Raw genomic sequence first — 25686 nt, 5'->3', positions numbered from 1 at the left:
TTGGAGGGATCTAACTAATGTGGGTTAGTGTCAGACCAATAGCGGTGGTTTTGTTTGTTAACTTCACCATTCACATAAAAGTTTGCCTCATCACTGAACAAAATCTTCTGCGTAAACTGAGGGTCCTGTTGCAATTTTTGTTTTGCCCATTCTGCAGCACCCGAAACTACGGATACTGGAAGCCTGTGCTAGCATTTCTCCTGCGGTGTTGCTATCAGTGTGTGAAGAGTGGGAGAAGAGGCTTGCATTGACAATCCAACACAATGGGCAGCACATTGAACACATTCTATAAGTGGTCAGAAACTTGTAAATAACACATGAAAGAATAAAGATACGTTAAAACCAAGCACATTATTGTTTTTCTTGTGAAATTTCCAAGAAGTTTGATGTGTCACATGACCCTCTTCCTATTGAAAAAACAAAAGTTGGATTCAAAATGGACGACTTTAAAATGGCCGCCATGGTCACCACCCATCTTGAAAAGTTTTCCCCCTCACATATACTAATGTGCTACAAACAGGAAGTTAATATCCCCAACCATTCCCATTTTATTAAGGTGTATCCATTTAAATGGCCCACCCTGTAGATCACTGAGACATATAGTATCTGCTGGAAGCACAGATGATAGCAAAACCCAACCAATTTCTGGTGTAGCTAATGGGAAAAAGGAGAGAAAAATGTATTCAGCTCAAAGGGTAAAATTCCAAGATTTATTAAAACATGGTTAAAATTGATGGTGAAAAAATGACACAAAAGTATAAATAAAGCTCCAACGTGTTTCGAACTGTATACAGTTTGAAATACTGGAGAGTTTCCTTAGTGCCTTTATCTTAGTAGGGTACATCTTTTTGAGGCTTTTAAGATCACATAATTTTTTATACTTTTTAGCTCTCAGGTTGTGTAAAATGAATCAGCTCTATGATTCTTTTGTGACATGATCAAGATCAGACCTGCTGGGTATTTTTAGGTATTATGTGGGAAATATGCTTTCATCAGAATTCCTACTGAAAAAGCCAGTCAAAAAATGGCCACTAGTGATCCACCTGCCTCCTGGGAGACATACCAGTCCTGCAGTGTCCAGTGGTCATCGACACTTCATTGACACCATGAGTGATTGACAGGTCTGCAGGTTGGTCCAGAGGTGCTATGCTTGCTCCCGACCCTCTGTGAGTCAGAGCAGAGTGAAGGAGGGGGTGGAGGGGGAGGAGTCATCACAGTGAGGAGAAGACAGGGACATGCCCCATGCCTCTGCATGGACAGAAACCTCACTGAGCAATGATGGCAAGTAAATAAGGCCAATTCTGAGAGATACATAGGTCGGAGACACATAAAAATTAGATGTACATGATCAGGATGAGGTACTGAGCAACATATAACAGTTTTATTTGGGAGGGATCTGACAGGTACACTTTAATATCAGACAGATGTATGTGCATGTCGTTTAGCAAATGTGTCCCATAGGGCCGTGCACCAAAATCTGTGCATACCAGAAACATGCACAACTAAAAACCAGCCTATTTTTACACCAGTACTCTTTTACTGTATTGTGCACCATAAATTACAATTACTGTCCACACACTAAATATATGTGTTCAAAACTAAAACTCATAGGTGGGAACACCCACTTTTTGAGAAGGGTATAAAAAAGATTTATCAGTCATAAATAGTAGAATTTTTGCCACATGATGATATTAAATGTAACATGCACCAAAATAATTTGCAACAGATATTTCTCTGTCGGCCAATGTAAAATTTCCCCCAATGTGTGAATAGACAGGCCAGGGTTTGGGGAAAGCTTTCATATCAGCTTTTATATCCAGCCTGAGGCCACCACTATTTTATATAAATCAAACAGTTGTTTTTTATTTTTATTTTTTTGCACCAACAAGAGAATCTAGAAATTCTTGTTCATGTATTGAAGATTTGGGTTTTTCCTCACAGCATGTTCTGGGTTTACGTTAGGTTTTTTGGTTCTGTTGCATGTAAATGTTTAAAACACTTGAAAAGCAAAAAAGTATATGTTAACTGAGACTAAAAACGGATACAACAGAATTAATTTCCCATTAACTAATACTATTAAAAAAAAATAAAAAAATTCAAAGATTGCAACATATAGTTTTTGTACACAAAAGCATAGTTGACTACATTTTTGTATACAACAAAATCGAACTTACTGTAACTAAAACAGTAACACAGTGTGAATCCACTGTTATGCATCTTCTGATTTTTATCTTTTTTATCTCATCACTAAATGACAGTGAGGGCATCTTAGGAAAGAAGAATCCCTTTAAGACCAGTTGAGCTTATGATGTTTAAAGGGGTTGTGCACAAAAAGTAATTTATCCCCTATCCATTGGATAGGGGCTAAGTGTCTGATCGCGATGGGTCTGACCACTGGGACCCCTGAAATCTTCTCAATGGGCTCTGCTCTCTCAGAGGGGCGCATGTTGGGGACGGTCCCCACTCCATACTTTTCTATTTGAGTGCCAAAAAAGCCTGAGTACAGCACTCGGGCTTCTTCACCGCTCCCATGGAGAATGAATGGAGCATGTGCCTTCTCAGCTCCTCTCAGAGACCCAGTTAATAGAGGGTTAGTTACTTTTTGCTGGACAACCCCTTTAAACATTGAATTGAGAATTCCAGGATCTGTATAGATTTGAGGATTCTTGTAATCAGAAAACTCTCAATCAGAAAAATCTCATTCCTCGGTAGATAAAGTTGGTTCTCAAAATTTGCAGATAATTAATCTGGACCATTTGTGGAACTTTAATGAACAGATGTTTTCACATTTTTCTTACCTTTAGTTAAGCAAAAGATTACAATTCAACCCAATATCATGACTTGCTATCAGAATGCATGGAAGGCCGATCACTAGCCATGTTGTGATCTCATACCGTACATCACAGAGTATATTGAGTTTTGAGATAAGTTGAAAAAGGATTGATCTGTATTTATCTTAAAGGGGTACTCTGCCAAAGGATAGGGGATAAGATGTCTGATCACGGGGGTCCGACCGCTGGGAACCCCTGTGACTCCTCTCACGCCTCCTCTCATAGACTTGCATTGAGGGGGCGTGGCTTGACATCATGAGGTGGCGTGAATGTGACATCACAAGCCTCTGGTGGGAATTTCACTCTGTGCATTGGATGAATGGGATGCCGCAGCAGATATTGCGGGGGTCCAAGCAACGGGACGCCCGAGATTATGCATCTTATCCCCTATACTTTGGATAGGGGATAAAATGTCTAGGGGCAGAGTACCCCTTTAAGAACATCCATCAAAACTGCCTATTATTGTTGATTGGGTTTCTGCCTTCTTTGCATGTACCACAACCATCCATTGGGTCGTCTATTTTAGGCTCAGTACACCACATTTACACATAGGTTAAAGGGAACCAATCAGTAGACTTTAGCATATATAATGCTTGGCAACACATTACATATGCTAAAATCATTATACTCATCATCCCTGGGGGAACATTTGTGCCCCCAGGGATGGTGAAGATATTAAGTTATAAAGTCCCCCCCGGCCGCCCAGCAAGTAGCCCCTTGGGTGGGGACTTACATTTACCAGCTCTGTTAGCTGCGGCCGTGGCCCCACCCTGATGGCATGAATGATAGCTCACTTCAATACTCTGACGCGAGCCGTCATTCAAGCTGTCAGGGTGGGGCCACGGCAGTAGCTAACGGAGCTGGTAAGTATAAGTCCCCGCCCAGGCGGCCAGGGGGGACTTTATAACTCAATATCTTCACTATCCCTGGGGGCACAATTGTCCCCTGGGGATGGTGAGGATAATGATTTTAGCATATATAACGCATTGTCAGGCATTATATATGCTAACATCTACTGATTGGTTCCCTTTAAGCATGCCTAAATAGTTCTGACTAGAGTTGAATGAACTGGGGATGCAGCTCACTGAACTCTCTAAGGCTGGGTTCACACTACGTTTTCTCCCATACGGGAGCGCATACGGCAGGGGGGAGCTAAAAGCTCTCGCTCACGTATGTCACCGTATGCGCTCCCGTATGTCATTCATTTCAATGAGCCGGCCAGAGTGAAACGTTCGGTCCGGTCGGCTCATTTTTGCGCCGTATGCGCTTTTACAACCGGACCTAAAACCGTGGTTGACCACAGTTTTAGGTCCGGTTGTAAAAGCGCATACGGCGCAAAAATGAGCCGACCGGACCGAACGTTTCACTCCGGCCGGCTCATTGAAATGAATGACATACGGGAGCGCATACGGTGACATACGGGAGCGCGAGGTTTTAGCTCCCCCCTGCCGTATGCGCTCCCGTATGGGAGAAAACGTAGTGTGAACCCACCGTAACATTGCCAGGGAAGCTCGCGCAAACCTGAATGTCGGGGCTGATCTGTCCTTGCAGCTAACCACCATTAGTACAGCTCAGCCCAAAAAGGAAGGTGTTAATAAGTGCTGCTGAGGTGTATACATTATAGCCATCTATATGGCTTTGTAAGGCATACAATGAAGTGAGTGATACCATCTCGTCGCTGTTCGGGCCTCTTCTTATGTAGCCCTGCTCCACTGTGACATCATTGCTAGATGTGGGGCTACACAAGAAGAGGATTCACTGGTTTACTACGAGAAAAGCGAAAGTTGTCTATACTATTGTATTAGAACGTTAAAAGGTCCACCATGGTAGCTAGAGGCCATCAGTGTATACACATTCTTAAACTGTGTCCCTCAAGATGTTGCAAAACTTCAACTCCCAGTACGCCCAGACAGCCGTTGGCTGTCCGGGCATGCTGGGAATTGAAGTTTTGCAACATCTGGGGGGGGGCACAGTTTGAAACCACTGGTAGATACTGATGACATACAACAGTATTAAATGAAATCTGTCATCAGTGTCACCTGCACTTACCTTAGAGCGTGGGCGGAGCTTATGTGATGTCACCACTGCTGTTTTCTGGCAGTGAGACCCAGAAGAGAACAGCAGTAGTGACATCACTAAGCTCTGCCCATGCTCCAAGACAGGCCCGGAGCTGAAGATACCAAAGAGGATTGCCAGAGAACCACAGCACGGAACGGGACAAGGTAAGTACTTTTGTCATCAGTGTCACCTGCACTACCTGTCTGTTGTGACAAGTTAGTGCAGATGACACTGATGACAAATTTCTATTAAGTGACACATTGTAAATGAAGCCCAAGCTACCCCTTACATACTTAAATTCCTATTATTGAAAACATTTACAGTCTATTCAATAGAGGTGCAGCATAATTTTGAAAGGAGCCGTAACCTTCTGAGAGCTACGCGGAGCAGTGGACTTAATCAATTAATTAGGTATATAAAGTCAGGCCGGGATATTAATGCAGTCACCTGCATTGTGAAATGCCATTTGCAATTTTATTATTCATGGCTTCTCCTAAACTAGTTTAGTATTATAAATAATTGAATTCTTCTTCACAACGATATTACTTGTTGGGAGAAGGGAATCAGAGGTGCTGGTGCCAGTCCATCATTACAAGTCATTTAGATCATAATCTGTTGTCCTTAACTCATTGATCACACAGAGGAAACAAAATCCCTATAATTATTCGACTATAAAATATAGGTATGAGAAATTTACCATGAAGATTACTGGACATGAATGGATTATTTCTTAACACAAATTCTAAACAGTAACCCATCCCCCACATACCATAAAATGTTACCTGTTATCAATGTTATATATCAAAAGTTTTTTCTGGGACAACACATATAGATAGGCACTCAATATGAGTTTGGTTGTGCTCCGACTCCCAGAACCCCACACCTCCCCCATACAAAAACATTGAGCCCTGCAACATTATTACTCAATAGACACAGGTCCATATGTTGGTCAATGGCTTTCCTAGGTATTACAGTCATCCCATTCACTTGATTGCACACTTATGTGCTTATATATTAAGTGCCATCCTAAATAAGTGTACATTGTGCAAATAGGGAATGCTGAGTATGCTAGTGAGTGCAAACTCACTTGGTTGATATTAATGTGCCTAAGCGTCATAATCCATTAGGAGACTTGGGAGAATATATTTGGGGTGACGTTCTGCATGTCTGAAACCCTCAAAAACTGTACTTTTACCAATATCACCTGGCCTAAGTGTGGAGATAGGAAGAGATCATACTTAACATTGTGTATTGTACATATCCACTTGGTGGAACTATTGCATCCAAGTGGTTTACTTTCATAGGGAGCTCCTGATCCAGTGAAGCACCGCCACAGTGGTGACCCTAAATAATAATAGCGCTATTAACTGCCTACTGGATCTTTTTTCTAATATTCAGATTTTAATAATTACTATTACTTTTGAGCAGTTCTCATGTTGTTAAAAAGTTATTACAAACTTATCATTTATCCACAGGATTGTTTAAACAAGAAAGAAAAGAAAACTAAATAATAGAAAAGGCAATACTTTATTAATTACACTTAATACACAATACACCGAAACCCTCTAAAATCAATTAAAATATGCCCATAAAAGGCAAAAAACTCCATATGGGTTGGGGGCCATGGATCCCACCCCCAGGGTGCTTAAACCCCAATACTGTGTGTGCAACTGTCCCCAATAAACTACCTGTTTAGTATGCAGTCCTATGTAAATCCAACTCCTGCCTCTTAGAACCCAGTCACAGTTAAATAACTACTAATGATATGCAACCTCACAATTGCAGGGTGTCACACAATAGTAGACATCAGAGGAGTAGAGGGGGGGTTCAAAAAGTGCGCCAGTAGATAAGCGTCCTGCTGAAACTTCCACAGTTCTGTCTTCCGAAGACAACTTCCTTAGGAAAGGACATAGGTTTCTGGTTGTGGGGGAGTCAGACTGATGGGACCCCCTGCAAATCTAGAACAGAGCCCATTTCTTACCTCTGAGCGATCCTGTCCTCACCTTCTGAGATGGTAATCACGGGCAGCAGTAATGTCACAGCTAAATTGGCAATTGGCTGAGCCAATGTCACTGCTAAAACCAGTTTGTCTTGGAAGGTGGTGGCCAGGTTGCTCAGAGGTAAGAGATGAGCCCTATTCTGGAGACCACTCCGTAATCAATCACTGTGAATCCCCGATCAACCCCATTAAGACTAATGTAAAGTGTAGAGTAATACCTCTCCAACAGACAACCATTTTTTTCTAGGCTAGATTCTAGACATATATTTTTTTTCTGTTTCCACAAATAAATAGGAGCTTCCACAACACATAAAACACCCTCATGTTGAATATAAAGGTGGCAATATTTAAAGCTGACTTTTTTTTTGCTGACTTCCCCAGTTTTGGTTAAAAAGTGGTGCATGATACATTTTGAAAAGAAGTTTGCCTTGTTTGCAGCATGTAAAACACTTTTTAAAAGGGGGATGGCCTTGGAAATGGGATTAAGTACACAGTATAAACTGCATCAGATTTTTAAACAGCATGATACACTGTTAGTAAAACTAAGTTAGTAAAACTAAGCAAGTTTTTAAATACGTGCCCCAATAGGTTTGGGGGATGCCTCCAATCCTTAATGTCTATAAACAATGCCACATCTTAATGGACGCATCTCACAATGGTCAATTGTCTTGCAGGATATAACCAGAATTTAAGTTTCATCATATTAACTATCTACTGGCCACCTTCTTTGAGAGGTACACTACTCAAAAAGACCATTATAAATGACATTTTGGGCAGCTGCCTCAAAGAAAAGAAAAAACTTTGCCAATAGAGAACTGTTGTGCGTACAAGGGTGCATCATGCCCCCTCCCATAGACATGAATGGAGGGGGCGTGGTATGACGTCACGTCCCCAGTACCGGACGTGGAGGTTTCCGAAACTGGAGATTCAGCGCCCGCATAGAATGCGGGTACTGCAGGGAGATCGCGGGTGGTCTCAGCAGCGGGCCCCCCACAATCAGACACCTTATCCCCTATCCTTTGGATAGGGGATAAAATATTTTTGCCCGGAATACCCCTTTAACTGTGCGCTGGATTTTATTACAGTGACTTAATACAGCTCCATTTGGGCATTTAGAACTATTTTCGTGGTGTTTAAAATTATTGTAAAATTTCCTAAAGAAGTTAGAATTTTCATGAAATGTAATATAATTTTTGAGCACATGGTGGAGGTTCCCTACTGAAGATACTCAAAAATGTATAAAAAGCAGACACAAAGAGCATTTCTTGTTCTTGTGGGCCAGACGTATCCATGCATTACATTACATAGATAGCTCTTTATTTTCATTTTAACTATTTCATTTATTTTCTGCCTGGTTTCCCCAAAGATTCCAGGTGAACACTGGCAATATCCCAAATAGAATACCCTATGATAAGGTTATCATCAAACCTACCCACAAGTGGTGTGTAATGTAGACAGTAAAGTCATAAGTGGTAAGGATAATCCTTGCTCCAATAAAATGAATGCTTGTAATGCTTTATTAGCAAAACAGCCTCCATGCATTACGCATTTCGGAAAATATCCCTTCATCAGATGATTAAGGCATATTCTTAAAAGGCATAATGTATGGAGGCTGGGTTTGCTAATAAAACATTGTGAACAGTAATTTTATTGGAGCAAGGAGAATCTTTTCCACTTGTTACTTTGCTAGCTATATTAGATTCTGGGGACACTAGGTTGGAACCACAAGCATTATTGAAAGGCTGCCTGCAGCTCCATGTATTTTATATAGGCTCCACAGGGTGAACAGTTTCACAGTCTGTTTTACTATTTATTTTACTGAGGGTCCTACACCATGATGTGCACCATTACATTTACAGTCACAAGTGGTGTGCAGCATTGCAGCTCAGGCCTATTCACATCAATGGAGCTAAGCTGCAATAGACTTATTAATCATGTACAACCCAAATTCAAAAGGTAAAATCCTAATTTATGCATGTAATTGATGTATAAGAAATACATATCTATTCAACTTTGGATTGAACAATACCAATCATATAGAACAAAGGGAAAATGTACTAATATTGCCTGATTCTGAGTGCAGGTCGTGATATAGGGTAGTTTCTTATAGATCACTATTTTCATTCTCATTTTGAACTTTCTTGTGCTTCTACTTTATCTTCTTTGTATGCAGTATTTTAGGTTGAAGCCATATTGTTTTTTTAAGCTAACTGAATGGGCAGCAAGAGTGGCATTCTGCAGTAAAAAAAAATATCTATGACATAAGTCTGGGTTCCCATTGCCTTTCGCATCCGACCTGTTAAGTGTCTGATCAGCTCTCTCTCTTTTTTTTTTTTTGAGCCGATCGGAGCCTAAAAAGGGTCGGATCCAAATGGCAACTACTGTGTCTCGACAGACCCCATTTAGTTGCATGGGGTCTGTCCACGATCTGGTAATTTCACAAGAATTTAGTGGAGCACTATTTTTTTCTCTGCTAAACTCCCATCCTTCTGGCCGGATTACCGGCAGAACTCCAAATAGCGGAACCCGACGGCAATGTGAACGAGGCCTTAGTTGTATGATGTTATGTATATCCTATCTGACGTCAAGTATAGCATTCAGAATAAACTCCTGCATCAATGTATATACAAGGTACTACAATGTATATACAGGAATTCTGTTAAAAACAAACAAAGAAATAAAACAATTTAAACAGGTAAATAAATATGTAAAAAATGTAATAAGGTAACAAGGGTTAATAGAACTGTGTGCCCGTGACCTGGTCTACTTGAAAACTATGTCTATTGCCCTTGTATCTACTACAAAGTAATTAAAAAAAACATTGCTGGTTATAACAAACTGTGCACGTGCATAAATTACCCTTTATATTACTAATCTCTTATTGCCCCCTATATCTACAAAACATTGCAGTATTACATGCCAAGCAATTACCCACTAGATAGGAACAATTTACTACAAAACAGATAATAAAATTCAATCGTTGGTGGGGGTTGTACTCACTTGCACTTTGCTTCTAGACATAATGTATAATTCAAGTTCAGTCAGGTTAGAGGTAGCAGGGCCGCAGAATGCAGACTGCCTTTCACTTTCATACCCCTTGGAAAACGTTAATTTGGTAAAAAGAAAAATTGAAATCTCCCTGTTGGACGTGTCTGTGACAATGTGGAGCAGTAAGAAGCATTCTGGAATGTGTCCAGAAAAAAGCATGGCGCAGGTCCCCAGGGCATAACGTATGCTATCTCCAGAAACTTTTCTAAACTTGGCACTGTCATGATTGACAGCCGGCACCAAAATGTTCATTATCCAGCAGCTAAAGACATGTACGTTTGAGTACCTTTGATTGTGCCAGTACATGTCTGGATTATGTCATCCAGCTAAGATTTGCTTAACCCTTAGAATAGTGGATTGAAACCTTTCCTCTCTACAGTGCTATAAAACCAGTATAAAAGTAAATCTCTATTCAAATATTATGGAGAGAAATAGGGTACCATATTCACATTTAGTATCAAAATGATAGATATTGTAGGGGGGGGGGGGGGGGGCTATACGTTTCAACAGGATTTCTCATATAATAAACCACTGAGTAAACCACTGAATAATAATACACTAAATAATGATATCGCACCACCACCTTCAACAGTACTGAGAAAAATTATACAGACTAGAGATTGTTGCCTGGCCAGAATTTCCAAAAATGTAGCACCTATCTGTACACAGCTGCCCTTTGTGTCTAGAAATGAAGATACTGGTGGGCTTTGATGTAGATGTTAGGGATATTGTCTTGCCATACAAAGAACTACCAAAGCTTTAAAGGGGTACTCCGCTGCCCCACATTCGGAACATTTTGTTCCAAACGCTTGGAGCGGGTGGCGGAGGGTTGCGACGTCATAGCCATGCCCCTTGTAACGTCACACCACACCCCTTCAATGCACGTCCATGGGAGGTGGCGTGGCGGCCGCCATGCCCCCTTCCATAGGCGTGTATTGAAGGGGTGTGGCGTGACATCATGAGGGGTGTGACCATGACTTCACGACCCCAGCCACCCACACCCAGCGTTCTAAACAAACGCTGGGTGCTGCACAGAGATCATGGGGTCCCAGCAGGGAGACCCCCACAATCAGACATCTTATCCCCTATCCTTTGGATAGGGGATAAGATGTCTAGGGCAGAGTACCCCTTTAAATGGGTTGTCAAGGAAAAAAATGTAGATGTGGCTAGGGGTAGTGTAAAAAAAAAGAGCTTCAGTCACCTACCCCGATCCCCACCGCTGCTACACAAAAATTCTTAGCCCTTATTTATCACAGCTTATTCCTGGTTCCTGATGGCATGTCCTCCCCGCAAAAAGTACTCACTCAGCCAATCACAGGCTGAGGCAGGATGCAGTGGCCAGTAACTGTCTTTGTGGAACAGGTCCTGCTTGGACAGCATGTCACCAGGAACCATAAAGTAGCGGTGAGGAGCGGTGACCAGAAACGTCTGTGCAGCAGCTGCGGAAGATCAGAGTAGCTGAGTATATTTTTTATTTTTTTTTATTTCACAACACCCCCAGCCAAATATAACATTTCCCCCCCCCCCTGTAAAATCCCTTTAAGATACCTATACACATATACTGTACATGTAATAATATATAGCCAACAACTATCTCTCACTAAGAACAAAAGGATCGGGCAGTTGAAATCCAACATGCTGAATCCTTCTCTACCACCTAGTTCGACAGGTTCAGAAAGACTTTTTCTAATGTTTATGGGGACCTTTACAGACAATACTTCCTAGGAAAATGTATACAAATAAGCTGTCCTATAGGAGGAAAACCATCACTAATGCCACCTATTGAAGGAAACGCATTTGGACATGATTAGGCATTTCAGCCAAGCCAGCGTCTTTATATGTAGACAGATGTGTATGATTTTTGCCCCTAGTCAGAACATAGTGAGTTATGCATACCTTTTTTTTACAGGGATCATGGCATGTAAGACTTCCTGTGTCAGTTGTTATTCTTCACAAAGAGAAATAGTACTCCTGGAGATATACAAAGGTTACTAACAGGGTGGTACAATAAAGAAAGACACTTATCTATGAGAAGTTGCTTTAAAATTTACTTCTCACACAATCACACACTGTTTCACACATAATATGACTGTTGATAGACCACTAATACATCACTGAAAAATGCATAGTTACTAAGAAACAACACAAATCATAAAAAAGTAATGCCAACCAGTTTAAGCAACTTGAATAAGTAAGAATCACATGGGAAGATGGCACAATCATTGTATGGATTATCCCCTGGATTGGGCAACAGTGGTTGACTGCTCATTGGGGAAATGGAAGACTCTCCCCAGTCACTCTCTCTTTATCGAGGTGTGGGCCCAAAGAGCATCAAAAGGAAACTGTGTGAGCTGATGAGCGACTATGCTACCCAATAAGGCGTATAAAGCAGCAGCTACCAGCAGTGGTATGATGTCATGCTCCTATGCACAGTGCAAGATCTGTACCAGAGCCCACCATCAAATGTCATAGTATGTGTGGACTTTATACTAAGTAGGATATATTGTCCAATGGCATTAGTCATTTATAATCTAATGTTCTCCTATGTGCCCAAAAACCCCACATTCTATGTTCAACTGCTTTACTATATAGTTATGTGTCAAGCTTCCAGACTTTTAAGGTGGCTCTTGAATAATAGACACTGAAAATCCAACTAGTTTACTTTTATTTTCTATGATGTTCAGAATAAGTATTAGCGACATTTGTTCGTTATAATCTGCTGACCTCAATGTAATGTCTACAATTAGTTTAGTTCTCCTATGAAGAATGATAACTGTTTTATGCTTTACATTTACACCGATTCAGACTATTGCCCAACAGACCTCTGTGACCTGAGGATTATATATATATATATATATATATATATATATATATATATATATATATAGTACAGACAAAAAGTTTGGACACACCTTCTCATTCAGAGTTTTCTTTATTTTCATGACTATGAAAATTGTAGATTCACACTGAAGGCATGAAAACTATGAATTAACAAATGTGGAATTATATACATAACAAAAAAAAGTGAAAATATGTCATATTCTAGGCTCTAGCCACCTTTTGCTTTGATTACTGCTTTGCACACTATTGGCATTCTCTTGATGAGCTTCAAGAGGTAGTCACCTGAAATGGTCTTCCAACAGTCTTGAAGGAGTTCCCAGAGATGCTTAGCACTTGTTGGCCCTCTTTGCTTTCACTCTGCGGTCCAGCTCCCCCCCCCAAACCATCTTGATTGGGTTCAGGTCCGGTGACTGTGGAGGCCAGGTCATCTGGCGCAGCACCCCATCACTCTCCTACTTGGTCAAATAGCCCTTACACAGCCTGGAGGTGTGTTTGGGGTAATTGATTCACACTGAAGGCATGAAAACTATGAATTAACACTTGTGGAATTATATACATAACAAAAAAAATTGAAAATATGTCATATTCTAGGTAGAGATGAGCGAACAAATACGAATATCGCCGCGATTCTATCGCACAAATCGCTTCATTAAACTCCATTTTACAGCGTTCCAGGTTATTGGAGACCTAAGATGGCGGATCCAGATGTGAGTACATGGGGCAGGGGATTATGGGAGGGCGGGAAACAGCAGCGGGAATGAAGGTAGGCGGACTGACCCTGAACCACATGTGAGATGCAGCCTATCAGTGTTCACTGACCTCTGTGATGTCACAGCCCCTATATAATCTCTTGCCTCTCTTCATTTCATCTATGCACTCAGATGGAGAGGACAGGACTGCGTGTGTGTGAATAGCTCATACCACAGTGTTACACTGCAACTGCTAGTCACATCAGCATTAGGGAAAGACAGGAGTGCAGAGTGCTGTGCTGTTACACTGAGAAGGATCATTGATTGCTAAACCTCCTATTCACGTTATTGAGCATTGCAGCAGAGAGGGGCAGATAGCTGTCAGCTGCCTCATACAGATCTCCAAGCTGCCTGAACTTTCTGAAACATCTTATCTCCTCATTTTTCAGCCCAATTGAGTTTTTTTTGCTCCACAAATCTTCTGCTGCTCAGAATTGTGTGACAGAGTGCAATTTAGGGTTTAATCCCTGGATTTTTTTTTTTTTTTTTGGTGCTGCACTGTTGGGTCCTGCTGCTGTTCAGAAATATTAGTGTGGACTTTAGTGCCTTTTTACCATTTTTCACCTGTTACTCTGTCTCTGTGCTAAATTCAGTGTTATACCACACGTTATACACCTGCCGGTGTATTAAAGAAAAAAAAGGTTTTTCCTGCATACAAATACACTTAACAGTGGCCTTATCATTGCAAAGGGCATACATACAAGCAAATAGTGTACCATATATCACCTTTTTTTCTGTCTCTGTGCTAAATTAAGTGTTATACCACATGTTATACACCTGCCGGTGTATTAAAGAAAAAAAAGTTTTTCCTGCATACAAATACGCTTAACAGTGGCCATATCATTGCAAAGGGCCTAGATACAAGCAAATAGCGTACCATATACTTCCATTTTTTCTGTCTCTGTGCTAAATTAAGTGTTATACCACACGTTATACACCTGCCGGTGTATTAAAGAAAAAAAGTTATTCCTGCGTACAAATACGCTTAACAGTGGCCTTATCATTGCAAAGGGCCTAAATACAATATATAGCACTGAATTATATATATATATATAGCACTGAATTATATATATATAATTCAGTGCTATTCCACACATTTATATACACCGGCTGGTGTATACAACAAAAAAAGAGTTTTTTTCTGCGCATAAATACGCTTAACAGTGCGCTCATCATTGCAAAGGGCATACATACAACCAAGTAGTGTACTATTTAGTACCTGTTATTCTGTCCCAGTGCTAAATTCAGTGCTATTCCACACATTAGTATACACTGGCTGGTGTATACAACAAAAAAATATTTTCTTTCTGCGTATAAATACGCTTAACAGTGCGCTATTCATTGCAAGGGGCATACATAGAACCTAGTAGTGTATTATTTACTACCTGTTATTCTGTCTCTGTGCTAAATTCAGTGCTATTCCACACATTAGTATACACCTGCTGGTGTATTTAAAAAAAAAAAGTGTTCTTTCTGCGTAGAAATACGCATACCAGTGCGCTCATCATTGCAAAGGGCATACATACAACAAAGGAGTGTACTATTTAGTAACTGTTATTCTGTCTAGGGCCTATATACTTTGAAAGGACAGACGTAAGTAATCGCCTGCTGCTGTTCTATACCCTCACAAACGCACTAAGTATGTCAGGCAGGGAAGTGCCAGGACGTGCACAGAGAAGGGGCAGAGGCCTACATACGTCAGGCAGAGTTGGCAGCAGACTTGGGGCTAGTGGCAGCAGGAGTCACAGCAATAGGCCTGAGCTCCCGTTAACACCCAGCGGTCCTGTCGTCGACAAATCTCTCCTTGTCAATTGGTTTGCACACTCATCCCATCATCACAAGTGACTTCTGACAACCCCAGTCAAGAGTCGGTGGGTTCCTCAGACACAACCCTCAGTTGGCATGGCCCGGGAGCAGTCTCCGTAATCCCATTGCCTTTGTCCTATGCTGTTCCCTCTCTCAAAGAAGTATCTCATGCTTTGGGTTCAACTCCACTATTTAGCGAGGACGATGTAATAGAGGATAGTCATCAGCTGATGGGCAGCCAAGAATGTGAGGAGACATGCGTCGCTTGCTCCGCAAGGCGGGCAAGTAGTGATGCGGAGAGTGACGTGGGAGGCGGTGTTTCAATTGTTCAGGGTCCTGAGGCAGACACTGTTGTGGAACACGAGGAGGACATCAGTGACGTGCACACATCTTTTGATGATGATGAAGCCGATTGATATTGGGAGCCGGGTGCAGAAGCCGGGGCTTCATCATCATCAGGAGAAGAGATTTGCTCTTTGTCTATGATGCAGCAAGGCGGTAGCACGGTTGGCAATCAGCGTGGTGGTGGCAATAGTGGAAATTCAGGAGCCAAACGTGCCAGGGGGAGACCACCTGCTTCGCGGCAAGCTACCATTCAGGGAGGTAGTGAAATAGCAATAGCAGTGAAATAGTGCGGACTGCGGGTGGGAAAATCAGCTACTCTGCGGTGTGGTTGTTCTTCATAAAGAAAACCGGAGGACCTTAGCGTAGTCACATGCAAAATCTGTCGACAGAAAGTGAAGCGTGGCCAGGGTCCCAATCTCGGCACCACGGTCCTGCGTCAACACATGATTCGCCACCATAAAGCAGCCTGGGATAACCGTGGCTCCGAGGTAGTGGTCCAGTCTGCCGCATCACCCAGTGGCCACCTGCTCCCTCCATCATCCAGCCAAGGCTCCACCACCTTAGCCGAAGGGAGCATTGTGTCAAACCCTCCTTCTTGCACTCCTGCTTCTTCCGCTCGTATTCAGCCATTCTGCCAACAATCGATCGGCGAAGCCATGTCCAAGAGACAACAGTATGCGCCCACTCATCCAACGGCGCAGAAGTTGAATGTGCTCCTGTCCAAGTCGCTGGTGTTGCAATCCCTCCCTTTCCAACTGGTGGACTCTGCAGCTTTCAGGGAATTGATGGCTTGTGCCGAGCCGAGGTGGAGAGTCCCAAGCCGTCATTTCTTTGTGAAGAAGGCAGTACCAGCCCTTCATAAGTTTGTACAAGAGAAGGTGGGCCAGTCCTTGAGCCTGTCGGTGTGTTCAAAAGTGCACGGCAGCGCCGACGTGTGGAGCTGTAACTACGGGCAGAGACAATACATGTCTTTTACGGCCCACTGGGTAAATGTTATTCCTGCACAGCCACAACAGCAACTTGGACAAGTCACACCACTTCCTCCTCCAGGCTCTGGCTCCCAGGCAGTTGGTCCTTTTACAGTGTCTGCCTCCTCCTCCTCCTCCCCGTATCCTCGGCCTCCACTGCACGTCCAAATCTCGGTGGCCCTTCATCGTACCACGTGTGTAGGGCACAGCGGTGTCAAGCCGTCCTTCACATGGTTTATCTTGGCGAATGGATTCCAACCGGGGAGGAACTGCTAAAGTTCATTAAGGAAGAAATCTGGGTATGGCTTACTCCACAAAATCTGGAAATGGGAACCATGGTGACCGACAATGGGGAGAACATTGTGGCCGCGCTCCGATAAGGAAGTGTGAACCATTCGTCCTGCATGGCACACATGTTGAAACTGGTTGTCAAGAAGTTCATCAAGTCTTCACCCCATTTGCAAGACATCCTGACAATGGCAAGGAAACTGTGCATGCACTTCAGCCACTCGTACACCGCCAAGCACACTTTGCTTGAGCTGCAGCGTTAGAACGGTATCCCACAACATAGTCTCATTTGTGACGTTGCCACACGTTGGAATTCCACCCTCCATATGTTGGACAGACTATACGAGCAAAGAAAAGCCATCATGGATTTTTTGATGATACAAGCAAATAGGAGTACTCCCCTGTGTAACTTCAATGTGAACGAGTGGCAGCTCATATGTGACACCTGCCGTTTGCTGAGGCCCTTTGAGGAAGCCACATTTTTTGTTAGTCGCTCGAATTACGCCATAAACGACGTAATTCCACTCCTACATTTACTCCAAAAAATTATTGAAAACATGGTTGGTCACGGCAATGGAGATGTTGCGCCTACATGAGAAGGCTACATGAGTCCTGTGGGGGATGAACTGGAGGAGAATGATAAGGGGCAGAGCGGAGCACAGTTTACGTTGGATGAGATGGCCGGTGTTTATGGTCATTAGACAGGAGAGGAGGAGCAGGAGCAGCCAGAGGAGCTGGAGGGTTATTACGAGGGAGGCGAGACAGAGGACCCAGACACACCTTGGCAGTATGCAGTGGAGATGGAGGCAGGTAGTCCCAGCGAGTCACTGTCACAAATGGCACGATGCATGCTGAGTTGCTTGCGTAGTGACCCCCGGATTGTCAAAATTCATCAGCGCGATGCCTTCTGGATCTCCACCTTATTAGACCCTCGCTACCGGCCCAGAATGGGGGCCTTTTTTACACCCACTGAGAGGGAGGACAAACTGACCTACTTCAGGGAGCTTCTACGTAGTCAGCTGGCCGATGCCTATCGGCCACATGGTCCATCCACTCGCAGGTCTGACTCGGGGGGGCCTCTGCGCTCACCTTCTACTGCCACGGCTGCTAGGGAGGGGAGGGGTGGCAGGAGCAGTACCGGCTCAATCAGCAGCAGCCTGAGTCTACAGTCGCTGATGAGTAGCTTCCTTCAGCCGCATAGTGAAGCTACTCATCAGCAGCAGGTGGACATGGAGCAGGACCTGAACCAGCAGGTGGTGGCTTACCAGGACATGACCCTGCCAACAACCGTTGAAGATCTGCTGGACTTCTGGTCAGCCAAGCTCGATTTATGGCCGCAACTAGCGGAGTTTGCCCAGGAAAAGCTGTACTGCCCGGCCAGTAGTGTGCCATCAGAGCGGGTGTTAAGTGCGGCCGGGGCCATAGTCACCCCAAGGCGAACTCGTCTGTCCACTAAAAATGTGGAGAGACTGACGTTTTTCAAGATGAATCAGGGATGGATCAGCCAGGATTTCCAGCCACCAATGACAGATGGGTCTGAGTAGATTGACCATGCTCCTACAACAACATTTTCTCTATTGTGGTTGGTTATGAAACCCTCTGGGGCAGACCTGGGCATTGTACGGCCCGCTTGCCACATACGGCCCTTTGATTGGCTCTGACCGGCCCGCGCTGATTGGGGGACAACTATGCTGCTTAATCTGGGGGACAACTATGTTGCCTAATCTGGGTGACATATATGCTGCCTAATCTGGGGGACAACTATGCTCCTAATCTGGGGGACATCTATGCTGCTTAATCTGGGGGACAAGTATGCTCTTAATCTGGGGGACATCTATGCTGCCTACTCTAGGGGACAAGTATGCTCCTAATCTGGGGGACATCTATGCTGCCTAATCTGGGTGACATCTATGCTGCCTAATCTGGGTACAACTATGCTCCTAATCTAGGGGACATCTATGCTGCCTAATCTGGGGGACAAGTATGCTCCTAATCTGGGGGACATCTATGCTGCCTACTCTGGGGGACAAGTATGCTTCTAATCTGGGGGACATCTATGCTGCCTAATCTGGGTGACATCTATGCTGCTTAATTTGGGGGACAACTATGCTCCTAATCTGGGGGACATATATGCTGCCTAATCTGGGTGACATCTATGCTGCCTACTCTGGGGGACAAGTATGCTCCTAATCTGGGGGACATCTATGCTGCCTAATCTGGGGGACAAATATGCTCCTAATATGGGGGACAACTAAACTCCTAATCTGGTGGACATCTATGCTGCCTAATCTGGGGGACATCTATGCTGCCTAATCTGGGTGACATCTATGCTGCCTAATCTGGGGGACAACTATGCTCCTAATCTGGGGGACATCTATGCTGCCTAATCTGGGGGACAAGTATGCTCTTAATCTGGGGGACATCTATGCTGCCTACTCTAGGGGACAACTATGCTCCTAATCTGGGGGACATCTATGCTGCCTAATCTGGGTGACATCTATGCTGCCTAATCTGGGTACAACTATGCTCCTAATCTGGGGGACATCTATGCTGCCTAATCTGGGTGACATCTATGCTGCCTAATCTGGGGGACAACTATGCTCCTAATCTGGGGGACATCTATGCTGCCTAATCTGGGGGACAAGTATGCTCCTAATCTGTGGGACATATATGCTGCCTAATCTGGGGGACAAGTATGCTCCTAATCTGGGGGACATCTATGCTGCCTACTCTGGGGGACAAGTATGCTTCTAATCTGGGGGACATTTATGCTGCCTAATCTGGGTGACATCTATGCTGCCTAATTTGGGGGACAACTATGCTCCTAATCTGGGGGACATCTATGCTGCCTAATCTAGGTGACATCTATGCTGCCTAATCTGGGGGACAACTATGCTCCTAATCTGGGGAACATCTATGCTGCCTACTCTGGGGGACAAGTATGCTCCTAATCTGGGGGACAACTATGCTCCTAATCTGGGGGACAACTAAGCTCCTAATCTGGTGGACATCTATGCTGCCTAATCTGGGTGACAACTATGGTCCTAATCTGGGGGACATCTATACTGCCTAATCTGGGGGACAACTATGCTCCTAATATGGTGAAAACTGATGCTTCTGGCCTTGGGCCTATAATTTTTTTAAGTTTAGCAGTAGCTAAATACATGCTTAATGCAAATGTTAACATTGATCTTTAAATGGAAGGGGTTATGAAACCCTCTTGGGTACTGCGAATGACTGCTCCAGACTCATTCTGTGTCTTTCACAAACTACTTGCCTCCCTGGTGCCTCAGGCCTTTGGCCTATAATTTTTTGAAGTTTAGCAGTAGCTAAATACATGCTTAATGCAAATGTAAACATTGATCTTTAAATGTAAGGGGTTATGAAAACCTCTTGGGTACTGCAAATGCATGCTCCAGACTCATTCTGTGTCTTTCAGGAACTACTTGCCTCCCTGATGCCTCTGGCCTTGGGCCTTACATTTTTGTATGTTTAGCAGTAGCTAAATACATTCTTAATGCAAATTTCAACAATGATCGTTACATTCTCGGCGCTCTGCCAGAGCCTTCTCCTACCCCGCCTGGGCCGATCCGAGGACCTCACTAACCAACTCACTAACTAATCCAGCACCGACCGATGAAAGATAGAGACACGCTAATCCTGCGGCCCCCGGAAATCTGAGTACATAACACACCTGGTATTGCTCGATCTCGCAATTGATCGTGCAAAGGTAGGGGGTTATTAAAGCCTCTTTGGTACTGCTGAGGCCTACTCCTGACTGCTCCTGGTGTAATGTATGGGGTAATTAAACACTCTTGGGTAGTGTTTTATTTTAATTTACTGATAATTTTATCGGTAATAAAAATTGAATTTTCCAGAATGCTAATCGTTACACAACAGAATGCTTGTTGCGTGTGATTTTTTTATGGAAAAAAAGAAAAACGGACAGGTATTAACTCTGCTTCATCATTTTGGGTGAAAAAAGTCCTTTGGTGATCTGATCTTTTGGAGACAGATGCACTTACACACATATTGAATTAGTTTTTGTAAAATAATTTCAAACATTGTGTGGTTTATTATTTTGGAGAAGAATGTCTTTGGCTGGTCCACCGTCCTGCATTATAGAGTCTTGTGAACTGTTGGATATGCGCTTGTTCTTACACAAATGTATTTCTTTAAAAAATTTCTATAATGTTGTTGTTTTTTGGAGGGGATTGTGAAGCCCGGGTGTGTACTGGTGCATCAGCCAACTCCAGGCTGTGTCCTTCAGGCAATATATGGGTTCCTGATGCCGCAGAGGTGGGGCCTGGGTCTGGAAATTTCAAATTTTTGGATAGCGGGTGCTACCTATGAGAAATCTTTGTCAAAAATGTCATATATTGTGTTGTTTTTTGGGAGGATTGTGAAGCCCTGGTGTGTACTCTGGCATCAGCCAACTCCAGACTGTGTCATGCAGGCAATATATGGTTTACTGATGCCGCAGGGGTGGGGCCTGGTTCTGGAAATTTCAAATTTTTGAATAGCGGGTGCTACCAATGAGAAATATTTGACAAAAATTTCTCATTGTGTTGTTTTTGGAGGGGGGATTGTGAAGCCCTGGTGTGTACTGGTGCATCAGCCAACTCCAGGCTGTGTCCTTCAGGCAATATATGGGTTACTGATGCCGCAGAGGTGGGGCGTGGGTCTGTTCATTTCAAATTTTTGGATAGCGGGTGCTTCCAATGAGAAATCTTTGTCAAAAATTTCATATATTATGTGTTTTTTTGGGGAGGGATTGTGAAGCCCTGGTGTGTAGTGTACTAGTGCATCAACCAACTGCACGCTGTGCCATTCAGCCACTAAATGGTCTCCTTTTGCTGCCAACATGTCCACGCTATGTCATTCAGTCACTATATGGTCTCCTGACACTGATGCCACCCCCAGGCTCTGTCATTGTGCTGCTGTGCGGCAGTGATTCTAAGAGCAAAGCCGGTAATCTGCATGCTATTCTGAATAACAGTATTATTTCACTACCCCTGTACACTCCATATGCGTTTTAGGACACAGCAAAGTGTTCTATACCCCTATAGAGGCTGTACGTAGGCTAGAAATAGCCTTTTTTAATATCGATTCGCCACAAACAAATTTGGATCGAAACAAACTTTTTGGGAAAATTCGGCGAATCGTCCGAATCGAATTTTTGAAAAGTTTGCTCATCTCTAATTCTAGGTTCTAGCCACCTTTTGCTTTCATTACTGCTGTGCACACTATTGGCATTCTCTTGATGAGCTTCAAGAGGTAGTCACCTGAAATGATCTTCCAACAGTCTTGAAGGAGTTCCCAGAGATGCTTAGCACTTGTTGGCCCTTTTTGCCTTCACTCTGCGGTCCAGCTCCCCCCAAACCATCTCGATTGGGTTCAGGTCCGGTGACTGTGGAGGCCAGATCATTTGGCGCAGCACCCCATCACTCTCCTTCTTGGTCAAATAGCCCTTACACAGCCTGGATGTGTGTTTGGGGTCATTGTCCTGTTGAAATAAATGATGGTACAACTGAACGCAAACCGGATGGAATAGCATGCTGCTGCAAGATGCTGTGGTAGCCATGCTGGTTCAGTATGCCTTCAATTTTGAATAAATCCCCAACAGTGTCACCAGCAAAGCACCCCCACACCATCACACCTCCTCCTCCTCCACACAGCACACCTGTGAAGTGAAAACCATTTCAGGTGACTACCTCTTGAATCTCAACAAGAGAATGCTAAGAGTGTGTAAAGCAGTAATCAAAGCAAAAGGTGACTACTTTGAAGAACCTAGAATATGACATATTTTCAGTTGTTTCACACTTTTTTGCTATGTCTATAATTCCACATGTGTTAATTCATAGTTTTAATGCCTTCAATGTGAATCTACAATTTTCATAGTCATGAAAATAAAGAAAACTCTGAATGAGAAGGTGTGTCCAAACTTCTGGTCTGTACTGTGTGTGTATATATATATATATATATATATATATATATATATATATATATACATATACATATATATGTGATTAAATAAAATTAATGTTGGATTTTTATGTTTTGTTTTGAACATTAAAATGATGGCATTAAGCAACACATAATTATACACACACCCAAAACAGATCAGCCGAGATGAACCAGGAACCTGTGAAAGGGTATAAGGGCACATAGACTATATTTTAGTGTTTGTCAAGCCAAGTATTGGTAAAATGTTTTCAGTAACTTTAATGTTTATAGCTGTCGCTTGCCCAAACCATGACATGTAAACCATACACTGGGATATGAAAGGAAGTACTAATAATATATACACAAAACCTGCATAGAGAGCTTATTTACACAGTGGTCTGTAGGCGAATGATAGATTGGATGAAACCATCTTTAAAGGGTACTCCACCCCTAAACATCTGATCGCAGGGGTCCCGCCGCTTCATTCTGTGCCTGATGACTGGCGATGGGGGGCTGAGGCTTGTGATGTCACGGCCATGCCCCCTCAATGCAAGTCTGTGGGAGGGGGTGTGATATAACGAGAGGGGGGTGGCCATGACGTAACGAACCTCCGCCCCGCATCGCCAGTCATCCGGCACGGAGTGAAGTTGCACCAGCAGGGGTGCCACAGCGGGGGTCCACAGCAGCGGAACCCCCACCATCAGACATTGCATGCCCTATCCACATGAGCCGGGAGAAGTTCGCATTTAGCATGTAAGTCTAAGACCGTGTCTCGATCACGTTACACAGTCGAGGGGAAAGGCAGGGAGAGGACGGCGTGGCAGCACAGACTTCTTCTGATTGGCGGAGGTCTGAATAGACCTGATCTTTTGGTCTGACCCCGTGGGTAAAAACTTTTGACATGTTGCTAAGACATGTGAAAAGTTTCTCTTAAAGACAGATACTTCTTAAGCGTTTTTTAGAAAAGGAGTGTGACAATTTTATTGCCTTCTGATTGAGAACTGGTCCACAACGAGGGAAAAAATTCTTAACTTACAGTATGTAAAATTACATAAATCCATGCAACATATTAATTTTAGTTGTTACTGTGTCAAATGTTGTCATAAATGAATGAATCAATGTGAAAAAAGCTTAATTTGTTTGAATCAGAATTTTTTGTGATTCTCTTTGGGTTATGTTGAGCTGTTAGACATATGTTGTTAATGAATTGGATGTAATCTTAGATTTAATGTAGCACCTAGTGAAGCCACCTACTGCCATCAAGTTAAAAGATAAGGATTCATTCTGCTCTACTTCACCATGTCAACGTGCACTGAAGAAAATTGGACTTAACTGCTTGATCCTATTGTTCTCAGGGAAATAAGCCACTGTCAAATGAGTCTTGCTTCCCTTCTTGCTTCTTTATTGCATATGTGTATTTGAGAAGATTAAGGTAGATGACTCTTTTGGCCTTATAGAGGCTCTCCTCTTTGGACAATAACTACCTGTTTGAATGGTTCTGTGACAATAAGATGGCCACAAAGTGTCCTCCTGCTGGGACACCCAAACAATCCATTTTTGCACCACCACAGGAAGAATCAATCATTACTGTCATGACCGAGTGGGGAAACAGGGAGAGTGAGCCCTAAGCTGTCCCTAATAACACTCTTCCTGCCTACTTGCCCATCCGTTCTAAATGGTGGATCGAGAACCACGGTGCCAGTCCCTACCTGAGCTAATGTGCAGTGGGCGTAAAACAAATAATAATATACATAATCGGTCACAGGCCAGAAACATAACAGGAAAACCACCAAACAAGTAGATATACAAGACAGAATATATACACAACAAACAGGGCAGAATATAGTGTACCAACAAACAGTTCATAAACCAGAATCCAGACAAATGGCAAATATGAATAAATGAACTAGACAAGGTATAGAATGAGTAAACAGCAGAAACCAGAATATGCAGGGGATAAACAGAAGAACTGAATGTCAATCAATAAATTGATCAGGAACATAGAACACTGTTCACACTGGGACACAGAACAGAAACAAACTGGACACCCCACTCCACAAAAGGAGTAGACAGCAAAAATAACTCCAAATAGACTTCTAGCCAGCGGGCACATTCCAGCACGTGATCAGGATACTGGCCTAGAAGGAAACAGAAATATAATACACAGAACACTAACATAAACGGATACTAGTTCAGAGGACACAGATCAGTGAGTAAGCACAGAGGACAATATAGACCAATAGTAAAGCACAGAGGAAACACTAGATCAGTTATCATGTACTCTATGGTCAGGGCATGTACTAAAAACTCTAAAGATCAGCAATAATAAACTCTATAAAAACGGATACAAGAAAAATAAAAACTTCACGACGTGAAGGAACACTAGACAGGATACTAGACAGGATATTTTTCAAGATACAAAACAGGATATATTCAAACTCAAACTCCACAGTGTGAACACAGACTAAGATACAAAGCACAAGCAGAATAGACACACAATAATCCTAAAAACAGACAATTGTGCTTCAGACTAAAATCTACAATAAATAAGACTATTAACCATGGTTAAAAACTCAGAAATATCACAATATAAATACAAGGTGCATGATTCAGCAGACATGGACAAAGTAGCACTATATCTAAGGTGCATGATAAAACGTAGTCAAAGAAGTTCAATCACCAGCAACCAGAGTGCAGCTGAGCTAGAGTTTTAAAGCCCCACCTGAGCTGCAATAGGATGAGAACCTTAAAGGGGTATTCTGGGCAAAAACATTTTATCCCCTATCCAAAGGATAGGGGATAAGATG

Source organism: Hyla sarda, chromosome 1 (assembly GCF_029499605.1).
Source record: "Hyla sarda isolate aHylSar1 chromosome 1, aHylSar1.hap1, whole genome shotgun sequence".
Lineage (NCBI taxonomy): Eukaryota > Metazoa > Chordata > Amphibia > Anura > Hylidae > Hyla > Hyla sarda.
This window is presented reverse-complemented; position numbering follows the sequence as displayed.